The 18,225-nt window shown below is 36.8% G+C and overlaps 1 non-coding gene and 1 pseudogene across 1 annotated transcript; one reads left to right on the top strand and one right to left on the bottom strand.

Moving 5' to 3' along the window:
• Nucleotides 1–18,225, top strand: part of LOC129475365 (small ribosomal subunit protein uS2-like) — a 312,706-nt pseudogene that overhangs the window by 163,377 nt on the left and 131,104 nt on the right.
• Nucleotides 11,334–11,440, bottom strand: LOC129476498 (U6 spliceosomal RNA). The gene has a single exon (XR_008654939.1). It is a non-coding gene; the product is annotated as a U6 spliceosomal RNA (small nuclear RNA).

Here is an 18,225-nt window from a genome sequence, read left to right as displayed (position 1 = left end):
GTGCAGAGAAAACAAGGGATATTAGGTATGTTTGTCTACATTTTTTGCTTTGTCTCTAATAACAGTAGACAGTAGAATGACCTGGGTTGCATTATTAGTATACAGGAGAAATCATCCATATAGAATAATGTATGGTCCAAATCTCCATTTTCTTTTCTTTTCTCTTTTCTTTTATTCTTTTCTTTTCTTTTTTCCTTTCTTTTCTTTTCTTTCCTTTCCTTTCCTTTCCTTTTTCTCTTTCCCTCTTTTTTTTCTTTCTTTCTCTTTTCTTTCTTTCTTATTTTTTTTGGACAGAGTTTCACTCTTTCACCCAGGCTGGAGTGAAGTGGCATGATCTCGGCTCACTGCAACCCTGTCCCCCGTGTTCAAGTGATTCTCCTGCCTCACCCTCCCGAGTAGCTGGGATTATAGGTGCCTGCCACCATGCCTGGCTAATTTTTGCATTTTTAGTAGAGACGGGGTTTCACCATGTTTGCCAGGCTGATCTTTAACTCCTGACCTCAGGTGATGCACCCGCCTTGGCCTCCCAAAGTTCTAGGATTACAAGGCATGAGCCACTGCACCTGGCCTCCATTTTCTTTTTAACCTTCATGCATTTTCATTCATTACTTTTTACTTTTTGCTTCCAAGGGAACTAGAGGTGATACAAACCAAGGGAGATAACATGCCTATTCAATCTGTTTTTTTTTCAAATAATGAAAAAGGCTTTTAGACAGATATCCCTCATGCCAATGGAACTGTTGTAGCCAGACTTTCTCCAACCTGGAGAACTCCTTTCCCTTTTGTGCTGTTTTATAGATCGTGGGCATGCTACAGAAGTAATTTTAGATATAGTAAGAAATTCGTCAAGAGAAAGAAATTCCTCCTGCATTCTGTAACCAGTTTGTTTGTTGCCTGAGGACTGTCATACACCATATCTAGAGATGAGTGCCACCTCACTTGGCTCATTTCTACCATTAATATAATTTTTCTTTGACAAAATGGCCCAAGAAGGCTAAAAAAAGGCTCATTTAGTTAATCTTTGGCCAAATATATTTGGTTTGATTTTCATCTTACTCTCAGAACTTCCCATACCACCCTAGCATCACTTTTTTTTCCCAGATTTGTAGTCAGATTGGAATGCACTTACAGTTACATAGTCAGGGCCACCAGAGCCCTTTTTAGTCTCTCAGACATGGAGACAATGTGATACAGGGATTGATAGTAAGGGCTTTGGAGTCAGACAGGTCTGAGTTAGCATCTTGGCTCTGCAGCTCGCTAACCTAGTAATCTTGACAAGTTATTTAACCTTTCTGAATCTCCATTTCTCCATCTGTTACCTAAATATACTAACAGTGCCTACCTTGTGAAAGTTATCATAATAGCTAAATGAAATTATGCATGTCAAATTTTTCAGTGCTTGGGATTTTGTAGTCACCCAGTAAGTGTTACTTATTGTCATTATCACCCCTCACTGTATAACATAATTGTGGCATATACATTACTTGTACTTTTAACATTCCCATTGTAAACCAGGCACCTCTCTTTCTTTCTCTCTGTCTTTTTAGTTTACCCAAAGGAAATAGGATAAAAAGGAGAAACTTCAGCATGGCTGGAAAGAGGTAGTCTAGACTTCTGCCTCACTGTCTTATACTCTTTCCCTGAGCCTGAGTCTTTGAGGGGAAAGTAGGGCTGGCTTAGTCATCGTTATAAATAGATAAATTCAGTCTCTTCCTTTTCATTTGTCTTAAACCTACCACCTTCAGTCTTGGCTGCTCTGCACTGACCCACATAGGTATCCACATTCCTGACACTATCTTCAGATACCTTATGGTGGAGACTTGTCAATTGCAAAAATTGATCCATTGCCATAACCCATTCCTCGTCAAGGTCATTCCCTTTATCTTCCCCTACCCAAGGAAAAGTTGCCACTGACAATCACATCTGAGCATTTAAAACTTTATCACCTCAGAGAAGCTATCTTCTATAGTTCTTGTCTCCAGAGATTTTCTCTGAGAGTGAAATACAAAGCAATTTATTTGTAACTTCTGAATGCCTACACTCCTTCTTGGTTCTGGTGGAGTACATTACTCCCAGGTTGCATTTTCAAGGGTGTGTTTTTTTTAACGAACTAGTCCCAAGACTGGTCTTTCTTTAATGTATTGGACAGAGGATTTTTTTTTCTTCTGCATACTTTATGGATGGAATTCCTTTCCACCCCTTTTCTGCTCTTCATACCTCTGGGAGTGCTGTGAGGGTTAGTTAACATTTTGCAAAACTCTCTGAGCTCCTTGGATTAAAGACATCACAGAGAATGAAAATATATGGAAAATAAATAAGTCATGCTAATTGGTTGCAACGGATCTCTAAAAGTGCCCCAAGACTCTATTTCTCCAATCCAGCATAGTGCAGTGTTTATCATATATACAAATTCGGGAAATCTCCCTGGAGAGAAGCAAACCAAATTTTGAGTTCTAAAAAGCAATATATGAAGTCAGAGGGAAATGTCAAGGGAGGCAACCAATAGCCAAGCAGTCAGACATCCTGAGACACAAATAAACAAACTGGATTATAGTGCAGGATGAGGCAAATGAGATTTTTCAAAGGGCATATTTTGAGCACACAGGGAAACACTAATTTGTATTATTTCTAAACATAATGTGCCAAGCACTGGCTAATATGCTATAGCTTCAGGGATCTCTATTTAAATAATAGTGTAGTTAGTGGTTGACATGGAAGACATGGAGTAGATATGAGAGAAAATAAAGAGGTTCAAGTGACTTGAGTCACACTGAAAAACAATTTGAAAGTTTTATTTATGAGCTGACATTTGAGCTCCTAAAGGGCAGGACACATGTCTTCCTCAGTGCCCAAGATTCATGCATTTACAATAATGGTTCATTTCAGCTGTGATGTTTATACTGTAAGAGAGTTACAGATATGTGAGCAACATTTCCGTTCAACACCCTTCTGTCCTTGATTACCCCATTCCCTGTCCCAGGTACTCATTGTGCTCATTCAGCCCTTCACCTCATTGATCACCGTGGGTAGCCTTCCAAACTCCAAAACATTCTTTTCTACCCTAACCTCTTCCACTCATCAAAACTTAGCAATCCACTGTCATATTCGCTTGAGGCCATTATCTTTATTAAGCAAGCTAATTCATTTCCCTTTCTAGAGCATACGTTTACATTTTGTCTGTGTCCTTCAGTTACTAAAACCGATGGAGAAACAGTTGAAATTTTAGGAATTAAACTGGGGTCAGTAGAAGAGAGATTTATTTTTTATTTTTGGAAGGAGGTAGAGAGTATTTTCAGCACCTATCATCTAATGTCTTCGAGTTATCTAGTGGCTTTACATACTATTTACAGCTAGAGCAGATCTGACTTTAAAAAATATGTGTACACACAATACTGAGCTAGCCTTGTAGAACAGCGGAAGTCTTGGCTTGGTCCTTCAGAGGACAATGGCTATGGTCATAGCTCTACAGTGCTGCCAAGCCATTCCAACCCTAGAAGAAGAAAGGTTTTTAAAAAATCCTGTCTTCAGAATTTGAGAAATACAGATAGGGTTAATATCAATTTGAACAGATGCAGGGAAGAAGGAGAAATGCCTGTTAGTGAGGAGATATAGTAAAACAAATATTTTGTTAACATTTTATAATAGTCAATATTTTTTCAGTTGTGATAGTTAATAGAAAATAACTTGAGCTAGGTTAGCAGGCCTTTCTTGTATAGAATTGGGGCAAATGAGTGTGGTTGCTGATGGGTGGAAATGAGAAGATCCAAGCCTGGCTTTATAATTTTTATTGGAAAATACAAAAAGTTAATTATGGAATAAGGAAATAATAGATCAAGAATGAGAGAAGGGAGGGTTAGATATGACAGAGTAAAGATCGGGATTAGCTACTATGTTATGATGACTAGGGTTTTGAAGAAATGAGTGGGTGAGGACAATTTTAAAGAACTTTTGTAATGTGTCAACTTTGGAACCTCTTCGTGGCATTTCCCAAGATATTTCAGTAAATATGTTAATAGTTTTCAATTATTTTTTTCTATTTTGTTTTTGCATATCTTTGTATGCAGCACTGAGTTGAGACTGAATTACATGGTGGCTTAGCTTTATACAGGTTAGGTAACAGTACAGACTTGTCTTAAGGAATCCAAGGACAGTGTTATGGGCTGAATTGTGTTCCCCCTAAAATTCATATATTGAAGTCCTAACCTCCAGTACTTAAGAATGTGACAGTATTTGGAAGTCATTAAAGAGGTAATTAAGGTTAAATGAGCTCATTAGGACAGGCCCTAATCCAATATGATGGGTGTTCTTATAAGAAAAGGAAATACCACAGGGACACAGAGAGAGGGGAGACCACATGAAGGCACAGGGAAAAGATGGTCATATACAAGCCTCGGACAGAGTTCTCAGAAGAAACCAACCTTTACGACACCTTGATCTCAAACTTCTATTCTCTAGAAATGTGAAAAAATAAGTTCCTGTTGTTTAGGCCACCCAGTCGTAGTAGATTGTTATGGCAGCCCCAGCCAACTAATACAGGCTACAGAAAAGCATCTGGGTCTCGAAAATCGACTAAAAGAAGAAAATAGAAAGCTGCCATAAACCCAGGGAATACTGTTGATTGCTTGTTTTTCTTTCTCTGCTTCACTTTTATCCTATACTGAAGACAGTTGTCTTCGTTTCCATGCCCATGTGGCAAAATATGGTTGCCCTACTACTCTCAAATTTAGAACCACGTTATAAAGATTTACTTGCCATTTCTGAATCATGTATATAAATCTCCAGAGGAGAAAATTTGATCATCTCAGTGTGGCTCATGTGTCTGTTGCTTGCCAAACAGCTGTAAACCAGTGGCGGGAGTGTGGTGGTACATACATGATTGTCAGAGGCTCATTTCTGCGAGCCTCAGTTATTACATTTCCTTGTCATTTCTAGCCCCATCGATGCTCTTATTTTACCAGTGCAGCCATGCTTTAAAATGGATATCTAAAGATATTTTATCTAGCATTTTGAGATACTCTGTATGAACAGGTGTTATGGGCAGAAACATATATTATAAAATATATGTAACATACTAGGCTAGATCAGTTCCTAGATATATAATATATACAGTAGGTGTGCATAGATCCTTAGGTTTGTGGTTGACGGACTGAAGGATGCAATAGAAGGAGGACAAAAATTAAGAATACTATCAATAAGGAAATGGAGTGCAAGATATTTCCATTGTAAAGGTATATTAATATCATTTGTACAGTCTAAGATAAGAGAAAGACAGCTGAACCATTTAGCCATTCAGCAGGTGTTAAATAGCTCTCTGGTTATGTGAGGAGGCATTGCATTTTTTTCTCTTAATGGAAAGCAAAATAAACATTTATTTTTAAGAATTTCAATTTCAAGTAAGACATTTGCATAGCACCACTAGCATCTAAATCTTTTGAAAGGCTTTTTGTAAGTCATTTCAAGGACTCTAAAATAATGTTCCTTTTTATAGTTTGACTGCTTGGCATTAAAGACAGAGCTGGAAGTTGCCCTTCATGATGCAGTATGAAAGAAAAACATAGATTTTCTTTCTTTCTCTGCTCTTAACAGCTTTGTGACTCTTAAAGGAGAAACTGTTTGAAACTCAGACTGTGTAGTTGTGTTTGGTCATTCTCCTGTTTGACAAACATTTTCCCCCTTTTCATTACTTTAATTTCAAAGTACATCAGACCTTCATGTTTCTGTGTGAAGAACTAAACTGCATATTTAACCAGACCTTTTTTCTAAGGGAGGCTAGTCAAGAGTTTTAAGCAAATAAACAAGCCCCACCAAAAGATCAAAAAACACATTAAGTATATTTATTGTTTAGTTAATGTTACCTTTCCTTCTATTACTTTCCAAGTAAAAGAATGGCCCTAACCATACACCTACAGGATATATATGGTTATGTATAACATGTAAATATACACATGCATATATATATCAAATATGTGTGTATACATACAAATTACTTGTATTATATCTGAGGGCAGCATACACTATAATATATGGCAGCCCACTTAAGAACACTTTGAAACTTTATTTTTTGTTTAATGGAGAAAACATTGAGCAATAATGGTTATATTATAATCAGCCCCATGAGGGTCAAATGAAATTTGTGACCTTCTCTTCAACCACACTGATCAAGTGTGTATTTTTCAAATTCTTCTTTTCTGGATTCATGAAAACAAGTTAAAGGTCCTAAGAAAATTCTTCAGGTTTACATTCTACCTCAGTTATCAGGTGTCAGGTCATCAAAACAGAGTCAGGAAATGTTTAATAGGTGTGGCTTATTGGTAGGTTGTATGACACCCTGGGGGACAAAAAAGAAGCAAATGCAAATACACTTTGAAATGGAGTTTGAGGGCTTGCTAAAATTTGGCACTAATTTTCACTGAAAATTCACTGGCTTCACCTACATTTATTACTGATGGGATCTTTTGACCTCATGCACAGAAAAATCTGATGATAACAGATATTAAAGTACTTTTAGGCCTTGAGCACATTGTTAAGGATTAAGTGAAGGCTGAAAGCCTAAATTACCCTCTGGGTTGGAATAAGTGGTTGCTGATAACTAGTAATGTATTTGTTCGGTGCTTCTAGTTTCATTTGCAAATGTTGCTTCATTAATTCATTTATTTTTTTCATTTATTCATGTCATTTATTGCTATAATAAGTGCTGACTGAGGGCCCATTGTATGCTGGCATTGTGTTAGACACCAAGAATCTAGTGGTCAGCAAATGCCCTCATTCTCCTTTCTTCCTGACACAATTGCTTCTGGGTTTAAACCTTAATTACAGTCAATATCTTTTTGGGGTCGAAGCTAAATCTCTTGTAAAAGGAAAATGTGGTGGTTTTAAACTTAAAATCTCTTATCTCTTGGTCTTACTCTGGCTCCTTAACAACATAGTCCACGTGTCTGTTACTTTTCCCATGACAGGAGCTAATCAGTGGTCATTCCTGGTTGTGTACCTCATCTCTGAAAATACCAGTTCCCAGGGCTAATTCATCAACCCTAAAAGTTCTTCCTAGAAAGCGACCATTATTTAACAAGAACAAGAGAGACGAAGGCTGTGGGAGATGTATTGGCTACAGGAAAATGGTTTTAGGGTCATTGACAGAGGCTAATTTATTTCCATTAGAAGGTATAGCCACAAACTCTTAGTAAATAAATAATGTATTTAATCAGAGATATGAAGTTAGTATGTTTTCCATCTACACCTTTTTGGAAGTATTACTGTAACTATAACATATACAGTGTTATACCAATATATACCTAGTTTTTTTTTTTACTAGTACTAGCTTTATGAGTTTTATTTATTCACATCACATGCATGCCTGGAACTAAGCTACATATTGAAATTTCAAAAATGAATAATTGCATCTTGTCTATCACCACATGCTATTTGCCTGTTAAAAACAACCCTGTGATAGAGGGATTATTACTTTTCTATTACTGGTGAGAATATTGAAGCATAGAGAGATTATATTCCTTGAAAAGTCAAGGATCACATAGCAAAAATAGATACTAGCTAAGACTAATCTAGGCCACCTGACTCAAGAACTCATTATGTGCCAAACGTAATGTTAGATGCTGGGGATGCAGTAGTGAGAAACTAAAACAAGTTACCTATTCTCTTCAAGCTCACTGACTAGTTTGGAAGACATATATTTATCAAATAACCTAACAAATAGTTGTGAAATTACTGTTGTGACAGTGCTATAAAGGAGAGGCAAATGGTCAATGAGATTTTATAATATGGAAATCTCACTAATTCTAGGTGATTAAGGAAGGCTTCCCTTAGCTAGTGATGCTCAAGTTGAATTCATAGGTTGAGTTGGCATTAAAAGTGGGGGTAGAGGACATCTTCATAGAGAGAAGGTGGTCTTAGAATAAGCTGGAGAGGTAGTTCTAGGCTGAACCATAAAGAGCTTGGACTGGTTACATTAATGAGCCTGTATCCTGTTTACAATGGAAATCCAATGGAGAGTATGAGCATAGATGGAGTGAGGTAACATGATTACATTTGCTTTTCACAAAGATTCCCCTGGCTGTAGTATTGAGAAAATATGGAATATTGGTAGATTCATGTACATTACTGAGGAAGCAGTTGTATTTGTCTGGACAAAAATGATGATAGTTAAGAGCAGGCTAGAGGAGAGGAGTGCACATATTTGAAAGAAATTTAGGAAGTAAAACTGTTGTGTCTTAGGGATGAATTGGATATGAGGAGTAACAGAGAGCGATGTATTCAGGGTCAGGGAACATGATCAGATGTATGTCTTAAAAAGGTGATTTCTGAGCCAGTGATCTTTCTTTTTCATTGTGGTTACTTTATTGTACTTTCAAAAGCTTTAAAACTGGAGAGAGACCTCAGAGAGTCGTAATGGTTGCTTCTATCTTGCTCCTTATGTAAAGACAGAGAAATTATGGTTGCTAAAGTAACACAACTAACAAGTGGCAGAACCAGGACTGGGTCCAGGTTTCCAGACCTCCACCTACAATTGTGGCTCACTTAAGAATGGAAGGTCCTTATATTCATAGGTTACACCAGTTAGTGTGAGAGGTCTGGGATTGTGAAAAGAGGCTTGCCTTGAGGGTAGTAGACAGGATGGTGATCAGAAAATTTGAGCAGAAGAGACCAAGTGTAAAATTTTTTACAAAATTATAGAGACGGTAGGCTTTGGTAAAGATGATTATGTTTGAAATATATCCTATTCTTGAACTGGCCGATGATTGCACAGTATCCATCCCTCACATTTGACTATTTCTATTTAATTGAATAAAGAGCAAATTCTTGTCAAACCTGATATATAGATATGCATCATTCTGCAGTAGACTGCCACCAATGGATTTGAAGTCTGTGAGAATGAAACTTATTTCTTATCAAAACTGTTTAAATATCTTTGAAATACAGAAAAGAATACATTCTGATATTTGTATAATGCCTATTTTTTAATTTTGTTTTTATTTTATTTTATTATTGAGATGGAGTATCACTCTGTCATTGGGCTGGAGTGCAGTGGCACAATCTCGGCTCACTGCAACCTCCAACTCCCTGGTTCAAGTGATTCTCCTGCCTCAGCCTTCCGAGTAGTTGGGATTACAGGCACGCACCACCACCCCCAGCTAATTTTTGTATTTTTAGGAGAGGCGGGGTTTCATCATTTTGACCAGGATGGTCTTGATCTCCTGACCTCATGATCCATCCGCCTTGGCCTCCCGAAGTGCTGGGATTACAGGCGTGAGCCACCATGCCCGGCCTATGCCTATTTTTATAACTTTATCTCTTTAACATTTTCCATTCTCCAAGGAGGGACTTGGAGACAAGCAATCACCCATTCACCATGTTGCAGCTGTGAGCAGGTTTTTGGAGATGTGTTCATGTGTGGGATTGCGATAGGGTATAGTGATTAGAGGATTGAAAAAGTAAAGGAGCTTTCAGATAGGACTGTCTTTCCACCTAGAAAATATCTTCCCATGACAAAGCATTATTGGTGTAATGTGCAACAAAGCGGTGATGGAGGCATATGTGCTTATGATAGTTCAAAACGAATTTTATCATTCTGTTCTGATTCTTTAAAATAAAAAATCATAACTTTCCTTTTTATTTTCCCTTCCCTTCCTCTATCTATCCCTTGCATTTCTTCCATTTCATGTTCTTTCCTTCCTTTCTTCCTGAAGAATTCAGTCGTGAGTCCGCTAAGTAGGGCACAGATATATAAATGTGTGAGCCTGATTGGATAGGGAGCTGTGGTGGTACAGAGGTGTGAGAGCCTAGAGGGATAAACAGAGCATCTGCATAGCAGGGCTGTATGGGTTGTTACAGCATGAACAGGGTGAAAAGGGCATCTCCATGGAGGAGCTTAAGTAGGATGAGGAATGCATTCACCCAATGGAAACCCTCATAGGGTGGCATAGTTTGGTTGGGGTAAGATGAAATAAAAGCCTACACTTTTATTAGATTAAACAGACCCAAAATTACATTTTAATAAATATAATGAGAACAAACATCATAGGAAAAAAATTACTTACCAAAACCCTAAATTAGTCATTGAAAGTGTAAGTATAGGCAATTAACGATCACATGAGTGAAATGGTGATTCCTCATACTAGATGCCTATATGAACATTCTAAAAGACACTGTGTATATCATAATTTAAAGTTTTCGATGTGACAAATGAGCCTGCTTCTAGCTAATGAATTTACATAATCTAGGCTGGATTGATGACAATGCTACTCACAAGAAGTAATGTACATATAACTCTCCTATGTTTTGTTTTAATAACATTTAGAGGAGAGAAATGCACTTCATAAATATGTTGACAGGAATAAAAGACATTTCCAAGCATTTCAGCAAGCTCAAGTTATTATTTTTAACTTTTATTCAGAATAAAATAAATGATGCTATAGTTTCAAAATCCATCTTCAAGTGTTCACTGATAATCATTTCTAAAAATTTCCCTGTGAAGTTATAGTAAAATTATCTTTTGCTGAAGGAAATGGATTTTATTTTATTTTTTATTTTTTATTATACTTTAGGTTTTAGGGTACATGTGCACAATGTGCATGTTTGTTACATATGTATCCATGTGCCATGTTGATTTCCTGCATCCATTAACTCGTCATTTAGCATTAGGTATATCTCCTAATGCTGTCCCTCCCCCCTCCCCCCACCCCACAACAGTCCCCGGAGTGTGATGTTCCCCTTCCTGTGTCCATGAGTTCTCATTGGTCAATTCCCACCTATGAGTGAGAACATGCGGTGTTTGGTTTTTTATCCTTGTGATAGTTTGCTGAGAATGATGTTTTCCAGTTTCATCCATGTCCCTACAAAGGACACGAACTCATCATTTTTTATGGCTGCATAGTATTCCACAGTGTATATGTGCCACATTTTCTTAATCCAGTCTATTGTTGTTGGACATTTGGGTTGGTTCCAACTCTTTGCTATTGTGAATAGTGCCGCAATAAACATACGTGTGCATGTGTCTTTATAGCAGCATGATTTATAGTCCTTTGGGTATATACCCAGTAATGGGATGGCTGGGTCAAATGGTATTTCTAGTTCTAGATCCCTGAGGAATCGCCACACTGACTTCCACAATGGTTGAACTAGTTTACAGTCCCACCAACAGTGTAAAAGTGTTCCTATTTCTCCACATCCTCTCCAGCACCTGTTGTTTCCTGCTTTTTTAATGATGGCCATTCTAACTGGTGTGAGACAGTATCTCACTGTGGTTTTGATTTGCATTTCTCTGATGGCCAGTGATGATGAGCATTTCTTCATGTGTTTTTTGGCTGCATAAATGTCTTAAAAATATGGAACGCTTCACGAATTTGCGTGTCATCCTTGCGCAGGGGCCATGCTAATCTTCTCTGTATCATTCCAATTTTAGTATATGTGCTGCCGAAGCGAGCACAGGAAATGGATTTTAGAGTTTTAGATTTTATTTAAACATTTGGGTTTAGTTCATGAACTAATCTTAAAATATTTAGTGTTGTAATGTGGTTCTACCACACATATATCTATGACACAGCTTTCATCAAATGTGAATCATCACGTGAGTTCAACAACACCTGAGTTCAATGACAAAGGCACTTTCTTAGACACTGTGATTATGTGCATGTGGCTATAGAAGTTTCTAAACTCAGTGGTTATACTTATTTCCTTGTGGTCTGGTAACAGCTTGGGCAACAGAGTGAGAACCTGTCTCAAAATAAATTAAAATAAAATAAAGAATAAAAGACAGTAAAACGAGGTTTAAATAGTTTACTCAGGTTATTGACTACCTTGTCTCTTAATTTCTAGGAAATATATCGAACTTCAGTTAAGTCAGGAAGTTCCTGACTGCCACCCTTACATTTCCTGCCCTTACTGGGGAAATATGAAATGGGGAGCTGATATTTTGAAGTTGCCTAATGGCTTCATGGAGATCCCATGAGATTACAAAAGTGCCTGAGGTGAACTTTCCAGATAGCAGTCTGGGCAAGTATACTTGATTCTGGATCACTTGTCAGAATTTTGAGGGCCTCTGGCAACTGCTTCTCTCTTTATTCTTTAACATTTTTGGGCCTTCAATAAGTGGTCTTTATAAGTAAGATCACTTTATTGGTAATAGAACAAATGCCATGTTCTCTTCCCTTATTATTCCACCTAGAGTATTAAGCCACCAAATTTAGCCTTATAATCATCAAAAGTATGAGCTAGGTATAAGAGTAATGAAGGACAGCACAGCAGACATATATTAGTACCAGTACACCAGTAGAGAATTCCTTGGCTAAGAAATTCCCAAAGGAAATTGACCTCTTCCTCCTATATTACAAAATGACCTCAGACTGCATTTATGGGCCTAAGATACCTGGAGTGTATGTATTCTTCTTTTATCTGGCCTGTTTATTATTTTTTGTTAGTGGTGTTGTTTATGGGATTGTTCTGCTCCTGTTTAGCATGTGCATGCACATTTTCTGTATATAGTTGCACTTTTTTGTGGTTCAGTTGTTTTAATTATGCGTTTTATTTTAAGGACATTGTTTTATCATGGGTATTATTAATTGTTCAATTATCATTCTGTTCCTGCTTTTATGTGTATGGCACAGCAGCCTTGAAATATTAGAGAAGGACAAACCTAACCCCCCATCCCAAGAAGGGACAGCTTCACAGTCAGCCCATGTTTTTTTTTTTGAAATATCTCTGAGAAACAACCAGAATGGGTAAAGAATAAAAAGTGGCAGCAGCCATCCTAATCTCTGTTTTCTAGTTAACTTGAACTAGCCACTGAGCCCTGATTCCAATAAGATAGTTCTCTTTTTTTTTCAATTTCTATTTTAGATACAGGGGTACACGGGAATATTTTGTGATTCTGGGTTTGGAGTGCGGATCCTGTAACCCTGGTAGTAAGCATAGAACACAATAGGTAGTTTTTTTAGCCTACCCCTCCCCCCACCTTCTAGTAGTCCACAGTGTCTATTGTTTCCATATTTATATACATCCATACATGCTCAAAGCTTAGCTCCCACCATAATTGAGAACATGAGGTATTTGTTTTTCTGTTCCTGCGTTAATTTGCTTAGGATGATGGTCTCCACCTACATCTATGTTGCTGCAAAGGACATGATTTCATTCGTTTTATTGTTATGTACTATTCTATGCTATATACATACAATGTTTTGTTTATCCAGTCTACCACTGATGGACACCTGGGTTGATTCCATGTCCAATAAAACATTTCTAATAATAAATGCCACCGCTACATTTCATTGTAAGAGAAAAAAAAAAAGATGACTCTGAGCTATCCATAGCCCAATTTTGACTTCTAAAAAACAAACTAGAAAATGACTGTCTTCAGATTTGGGGATTTTTTTTGGACATTGTTGAAATTAATTGAAAATCACAGTTTCTGAATGAGTATCACAAAAAACGTACCACGCTCTAATTTTATTATTGTTTTTCCTAAGTGTATAGTATCTTGATGTTTCTAAGATATAGCTTAATTACTGTTACTGCAGTTTTAACTATTGTCTATTTAAAAGAGAAAAGCCATATATGTGTACATATATATGTACCGCATATGTATTTCATATACATATTCTTATTAAATATTATTTTGTGTATCACATCTTGATAAAAGTAAATTATTTTTGTTTTCTGTTAAGCATAGTTTCCAATGTTTAAGACTTCAAGCTTCTGAAGAAAATATCATTCTTCCTCATGACATATGTATGTGGACAATTCACATATATGTTTCTTAACGGTAGGATGTGCTTAAATCATTCTTAGAGAGTTCTTTACTGATCAATATAAAGTAGGTCCCATTCCTTTCTGCCATTCTTTATATTTTATCCTTGTTTGCTTATTTCAAGGCACTTATCACAATTTTAAATAACTTTATTCATTTTCTATGTACTTTATTTGTCCTCCCTCTCACTTCCACCAGAATGTAAGCTTTATGAGGCAGGGCTTTTGCCAGACATGTTCACTATTGTATTCTTGTACTCAAAACATTGCTTGGTACATAGTTGGAGCCTAATAAATTTCAATAAAATTAACAAAAGTTCTTTTAATTCTTAATATACTATGTCACTGTTCCACTGAGTCTGTGAAACATATGTATCCCATTTTTTCTATTTGTTTTATTAACATTGTAATAGTCGGAGAAGCCAAGTATCATACATGACCAGTAAATCAATGCCTCCAACACAAATGATGCAAAGATGATACCTAATACTGGATAGGAGCAAGACAGGGTGAAGTAAAAAAAAGAGAGAGAGAGAGAGAGAAAATGTAGTCATTAAGCAGTCTGTATAGTAGAAAGAAAAACAGCAGGTAACAAGCTGGTAATGTACCAGCTCTCTGTGTTAGTGTTCGAGTGAGAAGGACCCTGGTTGGGAAATCAGGAGATCTTGGTTTGAATCTGAACTCTGTTACTTACTGGTTGTATGACCCCAAACAAATGACTGAAATTTCTTAGATCTTGATTCCACAACCCTAAAAAGAAGGTAGTAATAGCCTCATATTCTACAGTGAATATTAAATGAGATAACATATATGTGAGTTCATGGACAGACAACTACATTTTATATTAACCATGAAATTTAAATTCAGCCACTTTTAAAATTCTTTTAAATTATTGATTTTTGGCTTTACCACCTACTTCAGTAAGTTATTTAACATGTCTAGGCCTCGGTTTCCTCATCTGAAAAGTAGGCATAATTTGCCTACCTATTTGGGTCACTGAAAATTATCTGCGACATTACCTTGAATGGTGCCTAATACATAGAAATGGGTGCAGTTTTTATGGGTAATAATAAACTTTGATCCTTTCGAAACCTATTGGGGGGTGAGAGGGAGATAAGAACAAGAACTTGCATTACAGGAGCCAGCATCAGAGAGGCACATAGGAAGTAAAGAGGGGGCACTGGTACTAATGTGCTACAAAGATTGATTTAGAGATTCTGTGATCCACTATAAGCTCCCAGATTAGTGCCTGAGTTAAAGAAAACATCTGAACTTTCTGGAGTTTGGTGTTTTGTAACAGTATAATGCCACTTCCTTACTCCTCAATTCCTGTAACTGTTCTAAAAAATAATCAAAATAGTGGTTTGGTGACACTTTGAAAGTAGAAACATGTTATAGAACTGCTTAATGAGAACATACAAAAGAATATACTTCATCTTGTTCAACAGTAAGTGTTGGACAGATAATACTATAAGGTCAATAGTAATGATAATAAATGATATATATTTCCACACTTAGAGTCAAAGAAAACAGACCAGGTAAATTTGCAGAATAACTGGATCATTTTCTTAGATAGAACATGTGGTGATAGAGATTTGAGGGAGGAGAGTTTGAAAATAGTTTAATGAGATTAGATAAAAGTAAACTTAAGTACCCTTTGCTGAGCTAAGACAGCTTGCCATAAACTTTTTGGGAGTGAAGGCTGAGACTGGGAGAAGCCTTCTCCTGAATCACCACTCTTCTCACCATTTCTATTTATCTGTCTTGTTCAATGGGCTTGCTCTACAACTGTTTGCTATGTGAAGAAGCTTTGCATTGAATGAGCTCATCTGGACTATGGCCAATGATGTGCTGATAAATGTTTAAAAACTGCCTCCCTGACAACAAACCCTGATTTGTAACATTTGCGTTTCCATGGTAGAAACATTCCCACCATGGCTTATTTTCAGCTACCAGTGGTTTAACTGTTAGCTTGAAAAATACTTGAAAATATAACAATCACCTCTGGTGACCTAGTCGTAGGCAGCTCCAACACACCACTTACTGTGGCTACAATGCACATGGCTTCTAGAATAGGTTATGTGGGATGATTGAAGCAGTGAGGGATGGCTTCATAGGAAGCTCAGCTGAGATATACTCAACATCTGATTCCACCATGATAGCAGTACTTTATATTGAATATCTCCCATTATATTCTCTTTAGTAAATACAATCTATATTTTAAGTTTCTGCAAATGCTTAATTATTAATTCCCTAGGGTTTGGCGGCTTTCAGTGTTGCCTTCCGTTATTTTATGTTGGTTCAGATATTCTGAAATATCCCAATCTATTGTTTTAGAAATGGAATTTTAAGCCTGTGTCTTTGTTTGCACTGAATGTGGCCATTTAGTTAAACTGGCCAGTCATTTCAGTCTAAACATTCAGGAAAATTGATTCCATTCTCAAAAGCAGTTGATATCCAGCAAGTACCTATTCTCTGCCTGGCTGTGTGCTAACCACTTGCCAATATGAGTGCAGAAAATGTAACTCCTGCATTCACAGAAATCATCATCTTGCACACAAGTCAGTTACTGTTCTGGGCTGAATTGTGTCCTCTCAAAATTCACATGGTGAAATCCTAACATTCAGTACCTCAGAATGTGAACGTATTTGGAGATTGGGCTTTTAAGAGGTGATTAAATTAAAATGAAGCTGTTAAAGTGGGCCCTAATCCAATCTGACTGGCATCCTTAGAAGTAGAAGAAATTTGGGTACACAAAGAGACACCAGGGATACATAGGCATAGAGAAAAGACCATGCGAGGATACACTGAGAAGATGACCAAGGCCAAGGAAAGAGGCTTCAGAAGAAACCAAACCTGCTGACATCTTGATCTTGAACTTCTAGCCTCTATAACTGTGAGAAAACAAATTTCTCTTTAAGACAACTGGTCTGTAGTGTTTTGCTTATGGCAGCCCTAGCAAACTAATACAGTTGCCATAACCAGATATTTATAATATCTATCAGTTAGCATTAGGTTCAGTTGTGAGGAACATAAAACCTAAAATGGCAGTGGCTTTATGGAAATAGAAGTTTATTTATCTTTCATATAAATGTTTCAGTTACAAGCAGTGCAGAATTGGCCACCTCTGGTCCATGATATGCATTTGAGACCCAAGTTCCTTCTAATCTATCATTATGTCATATCGACTATGTCTTCCTTGATTTTATGTTGCAAGATTGTGGCATCTGTATTCCAAGCGGAAGGATGGAGGAAGATTTGAAATAGAGAAGGGAAAGTTGTTAATGGAGGAAGACTCCTGGAAGCTGCTATAGGATATTTCTGCTTATGTTACATTGCATATAACTGTGACCCATAGCTACATCTAGCCTTAAGGACAGTTCAGAATGTAATATTTACCACAGCTGAAAAGTTTGTTATTATGAAAAAAGTAAGTACTAGATCAGAAAACAAATTGTAACTTCTGAGACACTCTGCCTTATTGACTACCCAAATAACAATGCTCATTCTTCTTTCTACGCATAGAACACATTTCACTTCTTCCCGAGAGAGGACGCATAGTCCTATCTAGGTTACTGTGTTCATCTCAAAGTTCAAGATACCTGATGCTACACCCTTTTATCACATTCAGATATAATTCATTGTGTTGTGGTCACCTATAAACTAACAGACAAGTTCTCTGCCCTCTCATTCACCCACCTGGTATACAACTGTAGAGAAGAAACAGAATATTTTCCACAAAAACCCCCATTTAGAAAGGGAGAATTGGAACCACCCAGCAGTTATTGGTCCATAGCAATGATCAAAATCATTTGGGCACAATTCATAAAAACCATGAACAAAGGGATGAAGATATGAAACTGAATTTCATGAATTGAACGGTTGTTTCATATAACTTATTAGTTATTTCAGTTAACTGACCGGTTTATTTAAGTGTTATTATTGATAAGTAAGGATTTACTCCTGCCATTTTGTTATTTGTTATCTGGTCATTTTATGGTCTTCTCTTCCTTCTTTCTTTCCTTCCTGTCTTCCTTTAGTAAAGGTGATTTTCTCTGGTCATATGATTTAGTTTCTCGATTTTTATTTTCTGTGTATACGTTGTATGATTTTTTGTTTGAGGTTACCATGTGACTTGCAAATACTATCTTATAACCCATTATTATTAGCGAATAACATAACACTGTTTGCATAAACAAAAAGCAAAGAAGACTACCTCTAGGTATTTAGTAATTAAACTGTAACATTTCTTGTAGGGCAGGTCTGGTGTTGATGAAAAAGAAAAATTATAAAAACTCTATGCCTTAACTTTATTCTCCCACTTTTTACATTTTGTTGTTCCTATGTATATCTCATTGTACTGTCTATTTCTTGAAAAATTGATGTAGGCGTTATTTTTGCTTGGCTCATCATTTAGATTTTCTTCCTATAATAAGAGTAGTTTGTACACCACAGTTACAGTGTTATAAT

The sequence above is a fragment of the Symphalangus syndactylus genome, chromosome X (genome assembly GCF_028878055.3).
Source record: "Symphalangus syndactylus isolate Jambi chromosome X, NHGRI_mSymSyn1-v2.1_pri, whole genome shotgun sequence".
NCBI lineage: Eukaryota > Metazoa > Chordata > Mammalia > Primates > Hylobatidae > Symphalangus > Symphalangus syndactylus.
The sequence above is the reverse complement of the archived record's forward strand: the minus strand, read 5'-3'. Positions and strand labels throughout refer to the sequence as shown.